Source organism: Eumetopias jubatus, unplaced genomic scaffold (assembly GCF_037043125.1).
Source record: "Eumetopias jubatus isolate StellerSeaLion01/CBP00866 unplaced genomic scaffold, mEumJub1_p1.0 scaffold_5, whole genome shotgun sequence".
NCBI lineage: Eukaryota > Metazoa > Chordata > Mammalia > Carnivora > Otariidae > Eumetopias > Eumetopias jubatus.
This window is the reverse complement of record NW_028274811.1, coordinates 95,937,178-95,962,031: the sequence shown is the minus strand read 5'-3', so window position 1 is coordinate 95,962,031 and position 24,854 is coordinate 95,937,178. Positions and strand designations below refer to the sequence as shown.

General features: G+C 44.1%; 1 protein-coding gene across 2 annotated transcripts in view; it reads right to left on the bottom strand.

Moving 5' to 3' along the window:
• SLIT3 (slit guidance ligand 3) overlaps positions 1-24,854 on the bottom strand; it is a 591,804-nt gene that overhangs the window by 153,090 nt on the left and 413,860 nt on the right. The gene's annotated exons all lie outside the window — the stretch shown is intronic.

Below are 24,854 nucleotides of genomic sequence, written 5' to 3'. Positions count from 1 at the left end.
CAGTGCTAAATCTCAAGGCTTTATCTGCCCAAGAGCAGCGAGGGTGCATGGGGAATATACCAATTCCAAATTAGACTCAACTAATCTAATTTTATAGTCTTTTTATTATTCTAAGCACCAAATGTCTGTGGTGGTTTGATGCCTCCGTGCTTTGTTATGGGGCCCATCTGGTAGGTCATTCTATCAAAGCATTTTCTGACTAACTACAGAGCCCCTCAAACTGCACCAACCACCATCAACATTAAAGAAATCCATTGATGGAAGCGTTCCTGATGGGGGAAGAAAAGGAATATTGTTATTGCCTTAAAGATGTACCACTTAAATTTAAATTGGGGAGAATTAAATGCACCTATTTCAGGACTCCTTTTTTATTTCCCTTTCCATCTTATGAGCATGAAAATAATGTCTTTTAAAAGGATGCCTTGACTAATATACATTCTAGTTGGGGATTGAGGTATTTTAGTTGAAGGATAATAAATATATACCATTATTCCTAAATCAAAATAGGTCTGATGTGTAAGTCACGACCACACTCCAACTCAAATCTCACATTATGTATCAGTCATTTGATTTCTAAAATAAAAGATGGTATACAGAAAATGTTTATTAGCACCAGATTGTCTATTGTATTTTGTGTGCAGAACACACCACGGTCTTTGGGGCAAATGGCCGAAAGAAGTATGGTTGTACTGAAAAACTCCCTTACTGACTTTTTTTTTTTTCTTTTGTCTCAGAAAAAAATCAGCCCCTCTCAGGTGAAGGGATTTTCTGATGCTGGAATTTTCATGTGACTTGTACTAATCTATCCCAACAACTCTGTGCAAAAGATGTGTCGATGATATGTTCGGTAACCCTCATGGAGGGTTTTATATTCTGCTGCAGGAAGGCAGAATTAAAATTAAAATCATCGAGAAACCAGATAGAAGATTTCTGTAAACGCAGATGAGTGAGACACGTACAATTAGACTGATGTCGTGTGTCACAACCTATGGGCTCTGCCACGATATTACGGGGAAATGAATCATCTCAATAAATGTTCCTGATACAAGATTTAGACATTTAGGGTTTTAAAAAAGTGGCAAATGGGTATCTCAAGAAGCAGAAGGACTCTTTAGGTCGACAACTTCTACATCTAGCGTTCAGAGTTCTTGCTGATGCCCACTCTGGTGAAATCTCCGCGTTCTCGCTACCCGGAATACTTCTGGAGTCTTTCTTAACATGAGTTTGCTGAACGTCCTTTCCCAAGATTTCCTGTAAGTACTGGGGCCGCTGATTCCCCGCAAAGGTTCTATTAAGGCAGCCTAGTCCTCCTGTCCAGTTTCTAGATTTATCATCAGTTTAAGGGCCGATGAATCAACAACCCCTGCCCCACACCAAGGCCACCAAACCTTACCAAGCAGAAATGCAGTGGAGTTGGCTTTTGGCTCCAAGAAATTGTTCAATAAATATGCTGAATTCGGCAAAAATGGCCCCATCCACCTAAGTAGAAAAGTATCTAAATCATCAGATTGAGAAGGGGGGTAGTGTGTAGCGATGGCAGTTTGTGGTGCATCTGCTTTTGGGCAGACATTTCAGAGAAGTCCTTGCTATTAGAATATTATTTATTTGCTGGATTTTGTGAGATGCTTTCTGTTCCTTTTCTTTTTAAGCACGAGAAACCAAACAGGACACTCTAAATGTACAGAACGTTATATGGAAAGAATGCAGTTTGCAGGGGAGAAGAGAAATTCACAGAACGGTAAGAATGAAGTGGTAGAAGAGATTAAAAGGGTGGGGGAAAGGAGATGTGCAAAAGGTGAAAAACCAAGTCCACTGTTCAACGTTCCATCGGAGTCCTGCCTGGGGATACTGGAGCAGTGGGACAGAGTCTTAGGGAGGGACGTGGTCACTATAAGGCTAAAAGCAGGGAGGTCTCCTACATGATCAGTTCCGTGATGTTTAAACAGGCTCACTGGGCGGCACAAGCTGACACCTACTTGTTTATTAGTCATGGGGAACACTGAGCTGTAATAGAAGCATCTCTGTGGGTGTATTTTTATAGACTCTTTTAGAATGTATGAAATGTATCAAAATTTCAAATAATTATGCAGAAGTGTGCTATACATTTATTATACCCCAGATTGTCTCCTTTTACTCTACCCACAGATAAACAGTACCCCAGCCTTTGTCGTCAGCATTTCCCATGCGCATTGTTCATCAGGGAAGTCTTCGGGGGGTACGGGCCTAGGAGGATCGTGTCAAGCAAATGAAAACCTGAGAATTACTTCACTGCCCAGCTATTAATATCTTTATGGCACTGGGCATCAGAGTGTTCGTAAAAGGTCATTAATTGTCTGCAATCAATCCTGATATTTCATGCAAATAAGCCAGGCCCCTAAAGCAAAGTAAATACATACTTGCCTCACACAAGGTTTCTTTTTCTTTCAAAATTACAGCTCAGATACACAAAAGTTAGTCCCCAGGCACGGGGTGGGGGATGTGAAATACATGCCAGCCCAGCATTCCTTTGCAGGTGTTAGGAGTGGAGCACTACTAAACACACAGAGAACCTTCTGGAGCTAAGGCCAAAGCCTCTGACTTAGCAGTTTGCTTCTGGGGGCTGATGGAGGCCGCTGAACTGTGTTCTAAGCTCTCGAGTCAAAGGTCCATTTTGCAGCTTTGAAAAGGACTCTTTCAAAGACCCTCTCAAAAACAAATCAAAAAGCCTATTGCTCACTCCACACTCCATTACTCAGGAGGCATGTATGTGCAAAAGGAACTTTGGATATGGGAGCACAAAGAACTCAGCAGTCTTAGAATGCCTGATCTTTCTAGTTGTCCATGGCAGTGAGAGGTGTATTTCACACTGCTACTGAGTCCATTTTTACCACACAAATGACCTGCCCTGGTGCCTCGCACTGTGCCAGGGACTTCCTAGCTGGCCACGCATGGTTACAGAGCGAGTCCTACTGAAGCGCTGGCAGCGCTGGGTTCAAATTACCCAGCAGAATGCTCTGCCTTGAGCTATGCCATGAACTATGCTGTCCCGGCCGTGGCCCTGTGTGATGGAGCATTCCCTGTCTGACTACATGGGGAGCTTTCTGCCACACAGACCTCCACTGGGGGAGTATTTGGAGAGGATGTCTAGAATAACGTGAGATTTCTGTGGTGAAGATGAGGGGCGGGAAGGCAGTGAATGGAAGGAAGTTTGGCTGGTTTTTGGAGGCAACTTTCACTGTCATCAACTTTATACAGAAAACTCAATTTGATTTACACTCTCCTGCCTGTGACTAAGCCTGGAAGCCCCAAAACATTCATGATATTAAATTAACTGCTCTAATTTCCCTGGGCAGCTCAGATTTCACCAAACAACGTGCGCTAAAATGATACCAGAGTCTATTTAGAAAGGACTCCTCCGACAAGAACTAAATGCAGACTCCCTGAGAGGAGCTCCCTGACTACTGTATTTTTATACTCTGAGAATATAAACAAGTCAGAAAGGAAAGCCAGCGTGAGTGAGGACTTAAAATAATCTTCACCAAAAGCAGACAGGGAGATAGTGCTTTTGTAAGAATTCCCATCCGTAAGCATGATATTATCGCAATTCATCTCCTTCAATCACAATTTCAAATTTCGTAATTGAAGCAGGAAATACTTTTGCAGTTCAGAAACTTAAAGAAGCATATCTAAACCCTTTTCAAAGAGCTAAAAAAACCTGATTACAATATTAAGAGCGACCCACCTATTTCCTAACCACCGCCCCCCCCCCCACAACAACAACAAAGGAAGAAAGAAAATGTCATGATTTCCACCATGCTTTTGAGTCCCCATGAGGAGAAAATACCTGAAAGATAGAAATCTCTAGAAACAGGTTCCTGGAAGAAAAGCAGAATTCCCAAGTAGTCATCTAGATGCAGGGTCTACATACCGAGGCACATCCACCCAGATGTGTATTTCTCATGCAGATGTTCTGGGGGACCCCAGCATCTCCGCCCTTGGTTGGTGAAACTTAGCCTAAGGGCACTGTCGCTCCAGGCCCCAAATCCAGCCCAGCATGGGCTCCAACGCCGCTAGAGGTACTGTAGTCCTCATGCTAAGTGGGAGAAGGAGCTAAGGCTCAGCACTCTTTGGAATTAAACAGTTTGCTAATTTCTGAGCAAAACTATCTACACAAAATGCGCACAATAAAGAGAAGGACTTCTGCATGAAATCCACAAGAGAAGCCCTAGCAGAAATTCAAGGCAAGCCTATGGTCTTGGAATCCAACAATAAATTAACCCGTAAGAGCAACTGAGGGTTAGTAGATGTTCACACATTAGGCACCTAGGGTACAGAATGAAGTATAAGACATCCTTTGAAATTTTTTGGAAGAAGCTAGCACCTGTGGTTTTTACATTTCAATTATCTTAAGAGGTATACGAGAGGGGTGCCTGGGTGGCTTAAGCGTCTGCCTTCGGCTCAGGTCAAGATCCCAGGGTCCTGGGATCGAGCCCCACATTGCGCTCCCTGCTCCGCTGGAAGCTGAAATAGATTCTCCCTCTCCCACTCCCCCTGCTTGTGTTCACTCTCGCTGTGTCTCTCTGTCAAATAAATAAATAAAATCTTAAAAAAAAAGAGGTATATGAGAATTCTAAAAACTAAAGTAATTTAACTTTGTTTTTGATGAAATATGTATGTCCCTATATATACACACTCGAAGTGTACTCCTTTTTCCATACCGAGGAGAAAGAGAATGTTGAAACCATTAAAAAAAAAAAAGAAAAGAAAAACTTGGGAATCCCTGCTTTTTTAAAACAAGCCCAAAAACAAAACATGAAGTAGCCCAGACATGCTGTTTCTTTTCTTCCCATTATTAAATTGTCCTTTAAGCAGATAACAGGGAATCTAGTAGCGCTTCTGAAGTTTGTTTTTTTTTATGACAGTTTAACAGTCTAAAAACTCATTATTGAAGAACAAATTATAGAAGTATTTGTCTGCTCCTGGCTGGCGTCTTCAAAAAAAAAAAAAAAAAAAAAAGCTCAAGGTTATTTGAACTGGCAAAGGGGAAAAAAAATATGTTCAAAAGAAATGCATACACTCCATATAATTGAGTACTGGCCACCCTTTGTAGGCAAATCAAACACTTGATCTAAGCCACAGTCTGCTAATGAATTGTCACTACTCCTCATCATTAAGGAGCTACTGTAATTCCACATTAAAACGACATCTCAAATGAACAAAAAGAGGTGAATCTATTATTTTGCACATTTGGTACACTTGTCCACCAGACCCAAGAATACATGCACATTGATATGTTTACCGATCCATGAATTATTTATGTATCCACAAAGATTCCTGTCTATAGAACTGACAACTTTATGCCTATTTTTCCTACATAATTACATGTAATATCTCCCTATTGTATGCATGTAAATGCAAATGAATATTATAAAATAGTTACAGTGATTGCTGACCTCTGAAATTTTATGTGCCCGTATCTAGTCCTATTTGCAGATATATTTAGACAATTAAATGATTGTTAGTATTCCAGAGACTTCAACCAACCCAACCTACTTTGTAAAGGACAGAATCCTAGGTTAATTAAGCTCTCTGATCAGAACACCCCGCTCAGAACTTAGTTAAAAATTGAAGCATGAATCTATTTCAGCAAGCATCCTTATGCATACTTTGCCACATGGCTAGCATAATACCTTTTATCAAGTATGTATCATATTGCTGTTCAACATATGCAACTTCTCAGCAGGAGCATAACTGCATCCACTCCAGTAGATGCTCCTGAAACCAAGCTCTACAATAATGCAAACACAGATGATGGATTAGCACCAAAGAGGCGCGCCAGACCTTGGAGAATAAAGGGGTGTTTTACACATCACTGGGAAATATCAATAACTACACTTCTGTGTTTACATAGTTTCCGGTTTGTTGGGGATTTGGCAAATGAAAAATGCAGGGGGGGAAATCCCTGCAAACCAATTTAGCATGAAGGATAGTTGCTAGGAAGAAGCTGAGCTCTCATTTAATTTGGAGGAGTATCAATTTGAAACTAATTTCTAGCATTTCCAGATAAATAAAACAACAAAAAAACACCAACCAACCAAACAAAAAGCAAATCAAATGAATACATTTTCTATTCACCGATGAGAGAGTTTTGAGTTTTGTTCGTTTCACAGCAACTTTTAGAACAGGGGACCAAGGACAATAGGTTTTTTTTTTTTTTTTTTTTTTTTTTACAGATTTTATTTATTTTTTTGACAGAGAGAGACAGCGAGAGAGGGAACACAAGCAGGGGGAGTGGGAGAGGGAGAAGCAGGCTTCCTGCCAAGCAGGGAGTCCGATGCAGAGCTCGATCCCAGGACCCTGGAATCATGACCTGAGCCGAAGGCAGACGCTTAACTGACTGAGCCACCCAGGCGCCCCAGGACATTAGGTTCTTGTTGCAGAATGTGCTCTCATGTTTTGAGGCTTGTCTCAAATCCATCCTTTCTTGTGTCAACCTAATATTAGGGACCAAAGGGCTTCATACCTAGGACGTCCAACTTGCCAGGGTTTGTCTGGAACGTTCCCATTTTAGCACTGAAACTTCTGTGACCCATCCTGGCGAACTCATCAGTCTTGGCAAACTGCAGGGGCTGGCTATTACCCCATTATACCCCTGGGGCTGACTCTCCTGGAAACAGATTTATTCTCTGCACATCATTTCTTCACCAGTGTTCCTAAACCGTAAAATGTGTGTTGATTCGCAAGCTCAGCCTTCAGTTATATCAGCTCTAAGAGGCTCCTCACTGTGTCTCCTGTAAAATGGGCTGTCTTTCTACAAACACACCTACAGCCGGGCTGGGGGGGAGCCCTGAAAGTTGCTGAGATGTCCTAACGTGCATTCTCAACTTTCCTCATTGTGAATTAAAATGTCTTTGTAAGAAGCACCCGGCATTTTACGTGTTTTACTGGCCTTCTTACTGAGGTCATGAATACTCAGAGGCCAAACAAATAAAAGACTGTCTCTATAGTGATTGGGGCAGGTTTGTGGTTTCCCTAGTTGCACTCTTGAGTGATAACCATCTGGGGTTCCTCCCCGGGGGAGGGGAGAGGGAGTGAGAAACCAGAAGATGAAATCTGCTTTTGTTAACGGGCCTGAAAGTTATCTTCCACATCTGTATTTTTTATTTGTTTTTAGGTCAATCAGCATACACTGTTGAGAGTTTTAAAATTTTTTCACTCCCCCTCCCCCCAAGGGTTTCAGAAATTTTCCCGTTGGACTCTAGAGAAACTATTCCAGCCACATGAATATGAGCAACAAGCCTCAGGCAGAGAAGAGTATTTCTTCCCGGACGGAGACGGCTGTAGGCATCAGAGCCCAGGCGGGTTGCTGGATGTAAGCAGCTCCACTCTGCGTTGGTCAGGGATCTCTCCCTGACCGTCCATCGAGGCCGCATCAAGGGAGGACAGGGATGGCCTCCTAAGACCTCGAAAGATCTTTGTCTCCCTTTAAGAGAGTCACATGGTTCTCTCATGGAGAAATTTAAGACCTTCTGAATTTACTCAAATTTCCAACCCATACTAAGTAACCTTTTGGAGGCTTTCAACATTGGCTACCCATTTTTTATAAAACAGAAGACTAGGGCTCCTGTAAATTTCTAGCTGATAAATGAAGTGACTCATATCTGTCTCAGTGTGCCCGGAAGGCAGGACCTCCACCCCAGTGGACCCTGAAGGCAGAACACACAGCCTAAGATTATTCTCTAATCTTAAGGTTTTGGGTTTGCTCGGGACCTGCCTGTCACTCCTTTCCTCTTTGCTATTTCTCCCTTTTGGAATGGGAATGTCGGTCCTATGCCTGTCCCACCACTGCATTTTGGAAGGACATTTTTGATTTCACAGGTTCATAGCTAGAGAGCAATTTGGCTCAGGATGAGTCATACCTGCAGCCTTAATTAGGTAGTTAATTAATTAAAAGATTTATTTATTTTGAGAGAGAGAGAGAGACTGCACACAGGGGGAGGGGCAGAGGGAGTGAATCTTCAAGCAGACTCCCTGCTGAGCATGGAGCCTGACACGCAGCTCAATCTCAGGACCCATGAGATCATAGCCTGAGCTGAAACCAAGAGTCCCGAGGCTTAACGGACTGAGCCACTCAGGGGCCCCTCTTCAAGCTCAATTTGGATGAGACTTTGGACTTTAGATTTTTAGGTTGATGCTGGAATGAGTTTGAGTCTATTGAGATGGAATGAAACATATTTTGCATATGAGAAGTATATGAAATTTGGGGGGGCCAGGGGCAGAACACTATAGACTGAATGTGTCCCCCTACCCCCAATTCATATGTTGAAACCTCTCCTCTAAGGTGATTGTATTAGAAAGTGGGGCCTTTGGGGAGGTGATTAGGTGGTGAAAGCTGAGCCCTCCTAGTGTCCTTATAAAAGGGAATCCAAAGAGGGATTCCTCACCCCCTCCACCAGGTGATGTTACAGCACAAAGAAAGCTGACCCTCTAGGAAGCAGGCCCTAGCTGACACAGAATCGCTGGCCCCCTGGTCTTGGACATCCCAGGCTCCAGTCTGCGAGAAACAACTTTCTGCTGTTTATAAACCACCCAGTTTATGGATAGCATCCATGCCCCCAAGTCTGTTTCTTCATTTGTAAAATGGAATAACATTTAACCCAAAAGGAAGTTTTGAGTATGAAAGTAATGAAATGTATGCGCTCTGAAAATGTATTTGTGGCATTTTCTTTCCTTTGAAGTAAGTAATAGTAAACACAGGAATTCATCTTCTATAATCTCTAAAGTCTCCTTCTGATCTGAAGTTACGTGGCCTGAGGTCAATTTCTTATGAGATTCTTAAGAAAGAGTTCCTGTTCATCTTACTCAGATCCTTCTGTGCTTTGAGCCTATCCCTTTACCCCCTCTTCTTCCGTCCCAGGCCGAAGAATCTATTATTTGAGATATTCAATATATTTTTTTCTGGACTGAGGGCAGTAGTTCAGATTACATGCTTTTTGTACTTCTCCAGCTGATAGGAGATTGAAATAGGAGAAGCCATCAAAAACCATGACGAAAAACACAAATTTTTCTCTTACTGGGAGAATGAGGTCAATATGGGCCCATATTTATAGTTCCCATAGGTGAGAAGCTTTAGAGAGAGTGACTACAAAATTGAACCCCATTCCTTGGTGACCTTTTTCAATTTATAACCAACCAAGTTATGTGTAGAGCACCTTAAATAGTCAATTGCCACACTATTGTCTATGGTGTGTAATTCCCCTCTTTTTGTTGTTGTTGTTGTTTTAAGATTTTATTTTTAAGCAATCTCTACACCCAATGTGGGGCTTGAACTCACAACCCCGAGATCAAGAGTTGCATGTTCCACCGACTGAGCCAGCCGGGTGCCCTAGTGGTGTATAATTTCTTAATCTTAACATTCCTTAATCGGGACACAAGCCTTTAATGACTCCCCGTGGCCTACACTACAAATGATCACAACAGCACAGTCACCATTTATTAGGCATCAGGTACTGAGCTGGGCATCTTCAATGTCTTATCCCAGTTGGGTCTCAAAACACCACGATTCCTGTTTTCCAGAAAAAGCAAGCGAGACCTGGAGAGTTCAGTCTCTAAGCTTGACCTTGAACCCAGTTCTGTCCCTGCTCATAATGACAACAGGTGGTGCTGCTTCTCTGTAGACAGCCTGGAAGCCTCAGCATGGCACTGCCCCACCAGCTCTGCAGTACGTGAGTGTACCAAACGCTTGCATGGTTCCTCATCACGCGGGTCCTTCCCGCCTTCTCTGCTTGGGGAATTCCTTCTTGTCCATCAGGGCCCGCCTCAGAAGCCACATCCTCCAGCAAACCTTCCTGTGCAAACTCAGCAAAATGAACTGCTCTCTCCAAACGCTCCTGACCCTTTGGTCATCCTTCCATTAGAGCACTTACATCACAGCAGTAGGGCTAATTGTAAACACATGAGGAAACCAAGGTTCAGAGACGTTCCGTAACATCTTCAAGGGAACTCAGCTCATACATCAGAGAGTCAGGATCAAACCTGTCTTCCTGATCCGGAAGCTTCAGGGCTTACCCTCCGTTGCTACCTTCCCTCTCTCTGATTTCCAAAGTGCAAAGAGAGGGACCCTATGTTAGGACCGTGTGGACTTAATTCCGTTATATTCAGTTGGGAAGAGGAGAAAAGTCAAGGTTTGGTCTTTGCAGTGGTCACCGGAACCCAGTTGCTTTCACTGGCCTGCAAGCTTTTTGACCCTGAGGATGGTAGGTGAGGTGTCCTCTCGCTGTCCCCTGTGTGTCTCTTAATGAGATTCCCTGGAAGTCCCGGGCCATTTAACTTTTAGGATGACTGGGGGAAGCAGGCACCTACTCCTTAAGGAGATGCTACAATTTCCAGCTGACTACTGGGACCTGGCAGGTGGCCTCTGACCAGCCTGGGACAGCTTAGTGCTTTCTTGAGCAAGGCTGAGGCACATTCAAGGAAATGGCTCTCTGTGCTCTGGGTAACTGGCAAACAGCACAGATTTTCATCAATCTTTTCCAGGCACGGCCTCCCCCATTGGCGACACAGGCATGTCTTCTAAAGTTGTACAACCTGAAACAACTGGGCAGTGCTAACCAGGTCATGTACTGGGATGTGCAGGGGCAGTGGCCATTAGTGAGGTGTCACTCAAAGGTGTATTTGTGGCAGCAGAAGCCAATTAAAATATGTCTCATAAGCTCACTGTAAGGGAATATCAAGGTCCCTGTAATTCATTGCTGAAAAAAGGGGCATCAAAACTCAGCAACATGGGCAATGCTGATAACTACATTCAATCCAGCTAACGCACAGAACTGAAATCCTCTAGGAAAAGGCCGGCTTCTCTTTCATTACCACTATTCTTAATAAAGAATGAAGAAGGCCTAGACTCATCGGCAATGGGAAAGCAGGGGCAGGATCTGTCTGGTTCACAACTGCACCTGCCCCATAGTGTCTCGCACACAGGAAGTGCTTGGTCCACACCCCTGGGGGGGTCGCAACAAGCTATCCCTTTATACCTGCGAGGATGGCTACAGTCAAAAAGATGGAAAGTGATGTGGAGAAACAGGGACCCTCCCACAGTGCTGGTGGGAGCGTAACATGGTGCAGCTGTTCTGGAAAAGAGTTTGGTGGTCCCTCAAAAGTTAATCATAGAGTTGCCTGATGGCCCAGCAATTCCACTTCTAGGGATATACCCCAAAGAATTGAAAACAGGTGTTCAAACAAAAACTTGTACACAAATGTTCATAGCAGTATTCTTTGCAATAGCTAACAGGTAGAAACAGCCCAAGTGTTCATCAGCAGATGAATGGGTCGACAAACTGTGATAGATTCATATGATAGAATATTATGCAGTCATAAAAAAGGAATGAGATCCTGACACGAGCTACAACATGGGCGAACCATGAAAACATTGTACTAAGTGAAAGGGCCAGACGTACATGATTCTGTTATGTGAAATGTTCAGAACAGGTAATCTACAGAAACAGAAAACAGATTAGCACTTGCCAGGGACTGGTGATATGGGGGGTATGGGGAGTAACCGCTTAATGGATATGGGGTTTCCTTTTGGGGGGACGAAAATGGTTTAGATAAAACTTATGATTGCACAACATCATGAATGCACAAAATGCCACTGAATTGTGTATACTTTAAAATGATGAATTCTGTTATGTGAATTCCAGCTCCCCCCCCACCCAAAAGAGGGGCTTGCTTTTTCTGTGGCAGGGAGGAGTCTTACGAGAACATCACACCGTTTTCCTGTGGCATCATCACAAATGCAAGGAAGCCCAGGGCCAGATCTTATACAAGGCACCATCAGGCAGCAAAGCCAATTCCAACTGACGTGAAAAGAAATATCTTGGCACCTGAAGAACAAAGAGAATGAAGGAGAGGAAAATGGGGGAGGGGGGAGTTAATCCACCTACTTTTGGGGATTATTTGTAGCAAATTTACAAATTCTCCTAGTTGGCTTTGGGGATGCTAGCAGTCACTTGGTACTCAGCAAAAAAGAAAACCAGTTTAAGTAAAGAGAATGAGGCTGGTAAACTTGATGGAAGTGGGGAAGAGGGGGTGTAAATCATCGGCTCACTTCCCAAGTCAAATGTACAGTGTTGTGGGATTAGCTACTATGTTGTATTTTCCACACCACTGCTCCCTCTTCCCCATCGGAAGCCAGCACAGATAATTTAGCAGATTGTATGGCGTTTCCTTCTTGCCTTTCCTCAGATGGGTTCTTTGGCTCCCCTGCTGAGAAGACTAGCAAGAAGGCCAGGCTCTTCCCCTCGGCTTCGAGAGAGAAGCGTCTCTGACCAGAAACTCTTCCCTGCCTGGGTCTCTGGGAGCCCCCTGGGCAAGGCTCCTGGGGAAAGCCATGCGGGTGAAGGCTGGGTCGAGTGCTTAGTTTTTTCCCCTACTCTTCCGTCTTCAAATTCTCAGGATTCTGGGGTGGCCACAAGGTCTCACGGAGCTGAACGAATCCAAACAAGTTGGAATGGGAGGAAGAGGCCAGAAAAACAAAGGACAGAAAGTGCTGGAAGCCACAGGGGCCCCATTGAGACAGTTCCCACCTGGGTGCAAGGTGAGGGCCAGTTCTACTGACGAGCTTCCAGGTCCCGAGGGAAGGTTTCCGGCTTTCCACTGAGGCTACTGCTACTTAGTCGGTCATGTCAAGCCTGAAACCAGCTTCTAATTCCTCCCCCGATTCCAGGAAAGGGAAATGAGAACATGGCTTATGCTTCGGAACTGAGAATAAGCAGCACCATGCTGGGGGAGAAAGGAAAAAGAATGATTTTCCTTTTCTCATTTGCCAGCAGTAGAGTTTCATCTAAGATAGTGTGGTTTAGTGGAAAAAAATGAAGTTTGCTTGGGAATCAAATGACAAAGTTCTTTGACCTTGCTGGGTCATGGCCTAACTTCTCTGGTCTAAAATTTCCCTATCAGTAAAACAAACCTGTGAGAAAGAAGATTTCTGTGCATCCCTCCAGAGCTGATATTCAGAGGCTGCGGAATTTTAATCCAGCCCCTGAAGTCCTCACATGAGAATTTTCTCATTTTGTGGTTACAGGTACTATTGGAGGAGTCAGACTTTATTTCTAATGCAGTATGTTGAGAATGCAAATATGAGTTTCCTCCTGCCTGGAATGTTTAGGATGGGGACGCTGGAGGTCTGAACAGGTTAGGAAAAACGGAAAAACAAAAAAACAAAAAAACAAGAATGAATGAAATGTGGTATCAACTTCTGCCAAAATGCTCCACAGAAACCCACTGCGCTCAGCAGCCCGCAACAGTGACTAATGCGTAGAGATTGACGTAGCGTTTCTTAGGTAAGATAAGACCAGCTCTCTCAAGCTTTTGGATGTTTATGGGGTTGGAAATAAGAAGTCAGGCTGCTGTGGTTCCTTCTACCTCATCTCCTTGAAATGTCTCCTCTTCCTGGTCAGAAATGGCATCTTTCTCCATCCCATCAGTCACAGAGATGACTTTTGAAAATCATTCAATAATTTTTACAGTGATCCCAGAAAGCTAAGGCTAGCATCCCCCATCAAACGGGGGGACAGACAAAATGAGAGTATAGATGTGGGAACACAGTCTCTGGAGGCAGAAGAGGAGAAGGCCATCCCAATGATACCCTCGAGTTGAGTGTTTCACCAAGAAGTCTCTAGGAGGTACCATGCCAGGCAGAGAAAGCCTTGTAGGACTTTGCCGAATTTGCTCCTAAAGTACATGAGAAATGGGACCCCTCTCCCCTCCAGAAACGATCTTTGGACGCACACTGCTCTTCCTGGCAAGTTTACCCTATTTTTACATCCCAGCTAAAGGCTAGTTTTCTCACAACCCTTGGTTTGGGAAAAGTTAGGCCCCTTTGAAGCTGGACCTGAAAGGGAAAATGCTCATTTCCAGCTCAAAAGGGCTGTTTCTCCAACTCCACCTAGATAGGGTCCTGGCTTTTGTCCACAAAATGCCCTGAAGCAGCCTCCCTTACTTATAGGGCGTCCAGCAGCCTTCGTGGTTCCCTCAGCCATTGCTGGCCTTCTGCAGCTTGTGCCTGATGGATACAAATACATAAGTTTGTGTCTTCATATACTTCCTCGAGCTCTCAAATTCTGTTTTTTCCCTTAAAAAATTCCTTTTCAAATTCACCACCCAAGATTCTAATGTTCCATGCTAGGGTCCTCACTCACTCTTTGGGCACTCACACTCTGGGACTAACCTTATATTTACAACACATTTACAACCCAATACACTCCGGTACCCTTGCCCCTGGCCAGCCTGGGTGCAGGGGGTTCGCATGTGAAATGTGGAAGGGGGTGACCAATGCCTCAGGTCTTCTCTGAACAGAGGGTGGGGTGAACAGTCCTGCCCCAGCGAGCGATGCCATCTCACAGGACTTCAAAACGGAAAGGTCAGAACCCATCCGATCAGAGGAGAGGGTTGGATAGTCAGAGCTAACATTTCCTTTGTCTGTGATAGATAGCCACTTTGGAACTATTTCCCGTCCTGATTTTTCCTTTGGTCAGCACCACAGTGGAAGCGAAGGGTGGAGGGATGGGGTCTGTTTCGGTCACGATGTTCTATATGAACCCCTCCAAGAAGAGTGCAGCACCAGAATTGTGTCTGTACAAAAGGTTTGCATTAACTGTAATGAAGCAAATGACAAAATCAATAAAGCGGGAATCGCGTGGCTATCATAAAGATGATGTAAATCCAGGGTTCACGATGGTTATGAAGCTATTTAGAATTGTAATTAAAACCAGCACCATTTTTTTCAAGATAAAAGCCCCTTTGACAACCATAAATGCAAGCTACAGGAAATTTTCAACAAATATATTCAAAATTAATGTATGGCACAAAGATGGCATAAATTAACTGAGGATAATCCATAAGCCCAGCTTCAGAATCTAAGGGCACTGAGTAAAGAGATTTCGATTTTGCGTTTGGTTTTCAAGCAGTGTGGTTTTCAATTTTAATCAAGTTAAAGCTTGACAGAGCACTTAGAGACTCTGAATGAATGGCATATTTCTGACAACTACTTTTCAATGAGACTGAAAATGCTGTCTCTGTATTTGCCCAACTGGAGATCTGACGGCATTTGCTATTTTATGCATCCCACATATTTCAGAAAAGAATCGGTGTGTGTGTAGGAGAAGATGACCTTTTTGTTTTATTCGCAAGTGGGAACAGGAGGACGCAGGGGAGGAAGGGGGGGTGGGACAGCCAAGTCCTTCAGTCCTAATGAGCTCTCTGCCATGGACTTATTTTCTGAGCCCTGATTGCAAACCGTAACACTGCGATTTCTTGGGAAATATCCACCTGCCTACCGTTCCATTCACCTAACTTCAGAGCATCACTGTTTGTTTCTAGGTCATTAACAGTATCACTTACTATAGTCCTCTGCCCTGTTGAAGGAGATTCCAGCCCTCTGGGGGATAACTGTAGAGTCGCAGAATTTCAGTGTTGGAATCAATATTAGCGACCATCCGGTCCAAGTCCATCATTTTTAACAGAAGAGGAAAGAGGGGATCAGAGAGGGGAATAATACTTAAAATCCTAAGATAACACTTGGCAGGATAGTCAGGGCTTGATCACAAGCCCCTTAGGTCACACTACTTGGGAAGGGAAGAGTGACGTACGATACAGCAATAAAAAAAAAAAATAAGTCGGTGAATTATGATTAAATTGTATTGTCAAGTCTGAATGCCGCTAGAATCCAGGGATGCTTGATCCTTTCAATCCAAGGCCCTTTCAATCCAGGGCTTGGAGTGTGGTGAGGAGGTGGGGGGGCTAAAAAGGAATTGAGTCCAGGGATTTAGGGGTATATCCATTATATTTTTCATTTTCTGTATTTTATGATTGCTTGACATCCTGGGCGGGGTGGGGGGTGGGGGTCTTGCTGACTGAGGAAAGACTGCCTCTCCCAGGGCTAGTTAATTCCCGGAGATAGTAAACAACTTGTCAGGAAGCCTGTCTTTCCTATGCAAACCACCTGATCCTATGTCCATACCTGCAACCACACCTTTCTCTCTCTCACCCACACCAGGCCAATCCCCCCTTCTAAATCACTCAGGGCCAAACAGCAGAGCACTAGGGACAGCCCCCATACCCCAAGGCCCACTGGAATGATTCAAACTAGCCAATCCCCAGCTGTTTACCCTGCCCTGTCTTGCCTTTCCTAGGCAAACCTCAATAAAGGCTGTGGTCTATGGTCTATGCTTTCCCTTTGCTTCTGCCTCCTGACTCTGGTGCTTCCCTATGTGGCCCTCCCCACATGGCATGGTGTGCCTCTCGTTTCTAGGATGCCTCTGGGTAACAATGACCATATTTTTCCAATGGCATGGACCTCCCTGTGTAATCACTCAGTCATCTTCATAAACCAAGACCCAGGCACAGGTCAGAGGGACCCAGGTTTTGGTCACAATTCCTGCCCGCTGTCTGAATGATTCTGGACAAGTTAAATCGCCACCTCTTAAAAAAAAGGAGAGGTGTGCACTGTATTTTCAAGTCCTTTCTGGCTGGGTTAAGTCTAGGACTCTAAGTAGAACAACCTGAATTGCAGGTCCTCAAGTCAAACCGGTGGAGGCTGGCTGCAGGGGAGGAATCGCTTGCTAGGCAAACCACTTATTATAAAAGCACGGCTCATACTTGTCTCAGTAGTAAAATGGGCAAAGAAAGGAATTCATTTTAGGAAATCTAAATGCATTAAGGAGCTGATTCCAGAAAAGGCATTTGGATTAATAGTCTCCTGAGAAGGCGCGTCTTCTGTGATGAACAATCTGGCAGAGAAAATTTGCACATTCACAACTCAATTACACTGGTTGACGGCAGGTTCCCCAAACTGCACATGGGCCATCTTAATTGCTAGGAAGGTGCAAATGCTATGAAGCAATTTCACAACAGACCCAAAAGGAAGTTGTGTGCCAGTCCTCACTTTAAAGTGGCCTGAGACATATGAAGAGGACCCAGAAAGGCTTGATGTAAGCCACTCAACCTCCGAGACATGCAATAAGGAAGCCCCTCAAAATTCAAAGCAGAAATCCCTCGCTTGGGGGGCCCTTGGGATTTTTGTGCCTTGGGCAGAAAAGAGCCCCTTTTAAACAGCAGCTTGTCATTGGCAGTGAGAGTATCACTTAATGGTCTAGTAGAGACTGGCCGCCTTTTTGGAGAACACAATGAGGCCCTTTTTAAGGCAGAGTTCAAGTTTAGAATCTTGGCTACGTGGTACGTATATTTTCCCTGTAGCTGGAAAACATACCGAAGGCTGATTTGGGACCAAAGGAATCCCTTGGGCTATTTAAAATAAGGCATGGGCAGTAAAAGGCAGATAAAAGGGAATAGGGGCAGGGATAATCTGCTTAAGGAAATGTTTCAACCCCAGTGAAATGTCTTAAAGCATGAGCCACAGAAGACTCTGGAAACTGGTGAATCGTTAATTGAGGTTTTACCTGGCGGTGTCCTCTTACTCTATGGTTCTGGGTTGAATCTCCATTGCTCAGCCATCTCCTCTTCCCCATTCATTTCTCTCTTGTCTATAACTCCTAAAGATCACCTAAGTTGGGTTTTGTCTTTTTCATTGTGTGGTTTAGATAACAGCATAGGCTGGGAAGGACGAAGGAGGAAAATGCTGTGCAGGAGACCCCCCAGGCCATGAAGCCAGAAGTTTTCACAAACCCAAATTAAATGCAGTCTGTTCACAACACCACACAGTTTGATTTGCCTGACAGCTGAATAATGACTCAATATTTTTATCTTCCCAATGAATCGATGCACTGGTTTCTTTCTGTGACCACTTAGAGCCAGAAGCACACTTTGAACTTGGGTGTGGAGTCTTTTTTTGGAAAGAATCAAGCAAACATTTGCGGGTTTGTGAGCTGAATATGCTTAAGTAGACAAAAGCGATATTCAGCCAGTGATCTAATTGACATTTTACTTGGGCAAGAGAACTGGGGCCAGCCCAATGGCAGGCAAATTCATTTTCCAAAGGTCATGGGGTTGGCTGCTGGTGATTCGTTGTTGAAAGATATCTCAGGGCTGGTCAAGGCCACAATCAGAGATGCCTATGGAATACAAATAATTCCCCTCATTCAAAACTGGCAGGCAGAACTGTGGGTCAATGTAGTTGTACTTATGCAAATGGGAATGATCATAGTTTCCAGTTACGGAGGGTCAACTGTGACAGAGACAGGTGGGCATGGGGCATGGCTGGCTCAGAGTCTTGTGAGTTCTTGCTCCGAAAAGCACTCTCTGTTATCTATGTTATACCAGGGAATCAAATGAAACAGGAGAGCTCCCGTTCTTTGGGCTGAGATCAGATGGATTTAACCCACAATTTTTTTAATATGTAAATATATGCACATTATGAAGAAAAGTTCAAGGAGCATCAAAAACTCTAGAGTGAAATGCAATACCCCTCCTGCCCCAGTCCTCCAGTTTTGCAACTTAGCTTCCCCAGCAGTAACTATTAGAGTTTCCCAGAAATATGTCCACCAATACCTCACATATATAAAAGCATATGAGAACAAATACAAGCATACTATTTTAAAGGCACAAATGGTAAAAAACAACAACAACGAAACCCCCACCAAAACTGTACCAACCTTCCTGCACCTCGTTTTCTCATTCATCAGCTCTGGATGCTGTTCTGTATCACAGACAACGATTAGACTCATTGTTCGTTAACTACTCTCTAGAAGTCCAGTGAATGACATACCATGACTCCCACAACGAGTGGCCTACCGATGGGATTTTAGGTGGCTCCCAAGACATCTTTGCTACAAATGAGCTTACCTATACATGCCTTTTGGGAACTTGTATAAATTTATGTAGAAAACAGATACATCAAAGATACATGGCTGGATTGAGCGGTATGCGTATTTTCATGTTTGATAGCGGTTGCCAGATTCCCTGTTAAGGGGGTTATACTGGTGACCCTCCGTCAGTGTAAAATACTGCTCCACATCCTTGCCAGTTCAGTGCCCCATGGATTCTTAGCAAGCACTCAAGAAAAGAAGCTCTCTAATCACATCCAAATCTCATGGGGAGCAGTTGGACACACTACCCTGGAATCAAGACAGCCATAGCCAAAATATAGTAAAGTCTTCTTTCCCAACTTACATCAGCTTTCGGAAACGGTGGGATATGGGATATATCCTGCTCTAGTATTTGTTCTGATTGCTGTTAAGTAATGTATGTTCACTGAAGAAATATCGGGAAAGACACAAAATAAAACATAAAATAAAATAAACTCATTCTGAAGTATTTACCCAAGAGAAATGAAAATGTAAGTGAAACTTCATAGCAGTTTTATTCATAATAACCACAACCTGGAAACAACCCAAATGCCCATCAACAGGAGAGTGGATAAACATAGTGTAGTCGATCCACACCGCGGAGTACTATTCAGCAACCAAAAAGAACAGATTACCATTGACGATACAACAAAAGATGAATTTCAAAATATTATACTAAGTAAGAGAAGCTAGTTACACAAGACAACACTTTGTATGAGTCTGTTTATATGAACTAGTTCCTCAGGCAAAATGGTAGTCCCTGAAAGCCAGCTGGTGGCTGCTGGGGGTCAAGGCATGGGTAAAGGGGAGTGGGGGCTGACTGTATACAGATACAAAGCACATTTTTGGGTGGTGGTTACAGGCCAATATCCTTGTCAAAATGCATTGAACTGTATAGTTAAAATGGATGCATTTTACTGTAGGTTAATTATACTTCAATAAAACTGATTTAAAAATTAAAATCACCTGGGAGGTGGGGGATGGGTTAGTCTGGTGATGGGTATTAAAGAGGGCACATTCTGCGTGGAGCACTGGGTGTTATGCACAAACAATGAATCATGGAACACTACATCAAAAACTAATGATGTAATGTATGGTGATTAACATAACAATAAAAAATTTAAAAAAAAATTAAAATCACCTGAATTCCTACCCTTTATAGTTAACCACTATTAGCATTTTGGTTTATATCCTCCAGACTTTATTTCCCGTGTAAACATACACAACCATATTCACACTTTTAAATGTACCTTTCATTGTAGTTTTAAAAGATAAACGAGAACATATGGTTTGGTAATCTGATTTTTAAAGACATCTTAATGACATATTGGCTAGATTCTTTAATAGTTTAATCTCTTATCTCAAACTGTTTTCTTGTTCCTAACAGAAACAGTAGTGGGCTTCACCTGCCCGCCCACCCCAACATAGGTAAAAAAAATTCATACTCGTGGAGTAACAGAGTTTGAGGAAGCATGATGAGTTTTGACATCTCTTTTTTTAGATGCCTTTTTCCTTCTCCCTATAAGATATGTGGATTACACTGGCCTCGGGCAGATGGCAAGCAACCCTCTTGCCACCCAGCTAGGGTCATGGTTCCCCTGTGTAGCAGAGTTGGCATAAACTTAAAGCGGGACCAGGCTCATTCCCCAGCTTAAAAGGCCAGAAACCTCCAAAGAAAACCAGAGGTCTTCCCCTCTACACTGTTTGGGGGAGACAAAGGCCTCAACGTAACTGAAAGGGAGGCTCTATTCTCTGGTTTCGCTCCAGATGAGGCCCTTCCACGTTCTCCGATCCACTGTCGGACATGGGACCTCCTCCACTGACAGCATTCCAAGGGGTTGTTGGACAAATCAAGAGCCACAAAGGCCAGAGCATTAGACACAAAAGAGTCAGTGTGAGCCACGACCACAGCCTCTCATCCCCAAAGGCACACAGGGAAAGCCCAACACAGACGATGGACTCTTGCCTCACAAGCCGAGGCCCCGTCCCCCTACCCCTCATCCTCCAGGCCTCCTCCCTCTCATTTCAAGTCTGGATTGATTTTCCACTATTGTTTTAAGAACAGTTAACAGTTTGGGTCAGATTGATGTAGGTTCGAATTTCAGCTCTGCTGTGTGATCTCTGCAAACTACCAACCTTGCTGAGTCCAAACTTCATCTTGAAAAGAGGGACAATGCCACCTACCTCACGGGGTTGTTATAACAACTCAATGAGATGAGAACTCACGTTTGAAGCGCTCGCTAGGGATCAGTTCTAACTACTTTACAAATATTCTCTGATTTAGGTACTATCTTTAGTCTCCATGAGAAAAAAAAAAACACAACAACAGCAAGCTCAGCAAAGTTGGCAACTTGCTCAAGATCAGTGAGGAGGGTTGGGACTCGGACCCAGATTTCTCTCACTTCAATGCCAACTCCTTACCCAGCAGGCAAGTCATTGTCAAACGTCATAGAATCAAGCCTGAGTGGGCTAACATGCAGATTCCCGGGGCCCGGCCAGAAATCAAGATTCATTTAGTCATCAACAGGGCGCAGAAATTTGCATTCTTACTAAGGTCCAGATCTGGAAGCAGGGCATCATCAAGCCACATTTTGGAAACATTACACATGGCTATAATGAAGAAATGCACTCATTACTTCACAATTATTACTTTAAAAACCCAATGGAGAGAAATTATAGGGGGGGCCAGGGAGAGAGGACGGAAGGGGACTACAGGACTCCACTGGCAAGCTCTGAAAGGCCAGGCAATCAGTGATGGTGTCGAGATGGTGCTGGGGCCAGTGGAGGCACAGAGATGGATCTGCCTGTACTGAGCAAACAGTCCAGCCAAATAAATAACCCCGAGTCAAGCTAAAGAATGTGTCAGGCCCTCGGGGGTTGGCGGCCTTGGGATGCTTCAGGGAAGATGACCACTGGGGTGTAATTTCGAAAAAAGCATGGCGAAGTCACTCACTTCAGGGATGGACCAAGGCCATACTCTGAGGCAGCGGGACCCAGTTCCTGGCAGGGTATTTGGCCTCAAAACACTACAGGATGCGGTCAGAAGGGAAGTTCAAGTCCAGGGTCAGTGCTCTGCTTAGGACAGCCAGCAGTGATCTGCGTGACGTGGTTACGGGAGTACTGTTCTTAAAGTCATCCTCTCCAGCCATCCCGACTGCCACCTTTTAGAGTCACTCTTTCAGGGCCTTTGGAAACTGGTGGATTTTAACTGGTTTAAGGAATTAGGGCACTACAGCCTGCCTCACAAGCCGAGGATTAGCAAGGATCAAGTTACTGACACATGGGGCTTTGGGACAAACCACCAGAACCTTCCATTCACTTCCACTCCGGCAGCAGGTGCTCCCCAGGGAGTGGGAGGCACCATCTAAGTCAGACCCCTGTGGCTGAATTTGACCCACAGATGGTGTTATTTAGCCTGCACAGTGAGGATACTCAGTGCTTAAAAGAGCTTTTGCGTTAGGTGCCAGCATCTCGAAATCAGATGATTTTACAGAGAAATCTCAATAGCTTGCTTCTTTCAGGAAAGTGAAAAAAAAAAACAGTTGTTAAAGGTGAGGCTATATACACCTGCTGGAGCCGACTCACGGCAATGTTTAGATGGAACCATCGTTCTCTAGCTAGCCAGAGTGTCTACTACTTCCTATTACTGCCTCAGTAGTATCAGGCCCTGTCCGATCGTCATTTGTCCACTTATGGTATGTGAGCTTACAATCCCCTATTGAAGGACTTGTCTTCAAGATGCTGGAACAGAGAGAATGCCCAAGACAACCAAACCGAGTCCCCAAACCCTCCCTCTCCTCCAACCCTTCACGCCAATAGGCCGACTGTGGGGTTCTCTCTCCTCGCGTCAGTGAAGGGGAAGGAGGAAGAATGTGGGGGGATGGGGTACAGAAAATTAATATTTATTGAGCATCTACTCTGTGCCAAGCTCTATCTTCAGGTCTTTCCACTTGTCATCTCATTTAACTTTAACATGAAAACTTATGGCTTGGTTAAAGGCTAATAATCATCTTCATTTTTTTTAAAGGTAACGACGGCTCAGGGAAGAGAAGCAGTGTGCCTAAGTAGCAAAGTGACCATTGCAGACTGGGGACCGCTCTAGGGAAGAAGTACGTTGGTAACTCTTCCTTTGAGATGACTCTCCACAACAATAGGGTTCTTGAGAAGCCTGTAGGACCAGGGAAGCCGGACTGCTGGGGACAGGAGAGCATACTGTTTCTAAGAGAGAAGCTGCAACTCAGCCTCAGGCTACTGTTTGCTATGCAGGCTTGAGCGTCCAGTGTTACCATGTCTGAGTTTTCCAGCAAAGCTGGATATCCAGATTTCTCAGGCAAGATTTACTGATCTTTGAAACCCCACAACAAAGAAGAAATAAAACCTGTCTGGAGGTGGGATTTTGTCCATTGGTGTTGGTTTTCATTAAATGCTTTTCTAAGTATAGGCAGCATTGCATAGAGGTTACAGGTGCTAGATTTAAACTCTCTGGGTTCAAGTCCCAGCTCTGCCACTTATTAGCATATGACCCTGGGATTTATCATTCACTCCTCCGTGTCTCAGTTTTATCATCTGTAAACTGGCAATAACAATCACAAGGTTGTCATGGGGATTAAGTGAGAGGATAGGTAGAAATTAGTAAGATTAGTTAAGGGCTCTATAAGAACTTATTACTTACTAAGAAGAATGAGTGTCTGTTTTGAAGCTACTACTCTTCTTGAAGCAGCCTCTGTTTATTCTGTGAGGGAGTGGGGGAGGAGACAGGAGCATTTCAGGTTAAATTATGGGCTTTAGAGAGACACATACCCCATCCTTGAGCCCAAGAAATGGTGTTGCTTCTAAGAGCAGAAAAAGAAGCGCAACTTCCCGAATGAAATGCTAATTAGTTATAAAATCTCAGAACTGCTGCTAGGCCATGTGCTGTGTAAACCAAATCTTATCTACTGGGTACTTATTTGTCCAGCTAGGTTTTCCTGGCAGACACAGTACCTGAGAACGGATCATTGGCATTTAGAAGTAATTTAGCTTTGGGAACGTGTGCCTGGAGCCTGGTTACAGAGAGAGCTTTAAAGGAGAGTGTTAACAATGGCAAATAAGGGCTGTCTGTCGTTCTAAATGGACACATTGTGACACACTGTCCATTTAGAGAGTTGAGCACGTGGCCGGCACAGAAGTGCTGCACTCACTGTGCATACGGATTTGTCAGTGCTGTTACAAGACGCTCCGAAACACAAGGTCCTATAACACACCCATACCCGTCATGAGCAGTGTTGGGGCTGACATCTCAGGCGCTGGAAACCACCATCTCAGCCCCGGCATGGAGGACTTATTTATTCATCTGGCAAATATTTCTTGAGTGCTGTGGCTGACCAAGTCTTCCCTCCCCGAAGTCCTTAAAGAACCCTCTCTTTCCTGAAGCAGCCATTTCCCTGAGACGCAAACCAGTCGATCTGGTGAGGCAACCAGGAAGGGAAACTGTGCAGGAAAGCTGGTTGAACTCAGACATGCTGCAGAAATCTGTAACCAGTCCCAAGGACGTCCCAAAGATTTTGGATGTCTTCAGCCCCATTCCAGAAAATGTCTCCCAGTCAACATCCAACTTTCTCTTTGTCTTTCCCTTCTCTCTGAAGGTAAGCCCAGCCCAGACCCTCAACCCGGGTAACCAATATATAAGGTGTTAGTCTGATCTTCTTCTCTGCTGGTCCCCTACCAGATCCTGGCTCTTTGATTCTGCTGCCGAGTTTTCTCTCAATGACACAAGCTAGCTCCTCCCTGATGGATGACGTTCTCAAAGAATCATCACCCTTTACAGTTTGAACCTACCTGAAAGATTGTGTAGTCCAGTTTTTTTAAAATAGGACTCTAGGTTATTCAAAATCTCATGTTGAACATCAATGTCTAAAAGAGAGAACTTAAAACTTTATCATTAAAAGTAACTTTTTAGTTGTAGGCTCTTGAAGCACTAGAGCTTCTCAGAATACACACTGAAATCCACTGATCACAACATGTCAATTCCTTATTTGAACAGAGAGGAAGCACACACCAAGAGGTTAAGTGGCAGCCGGAGGGCAGTATTGGTATTGG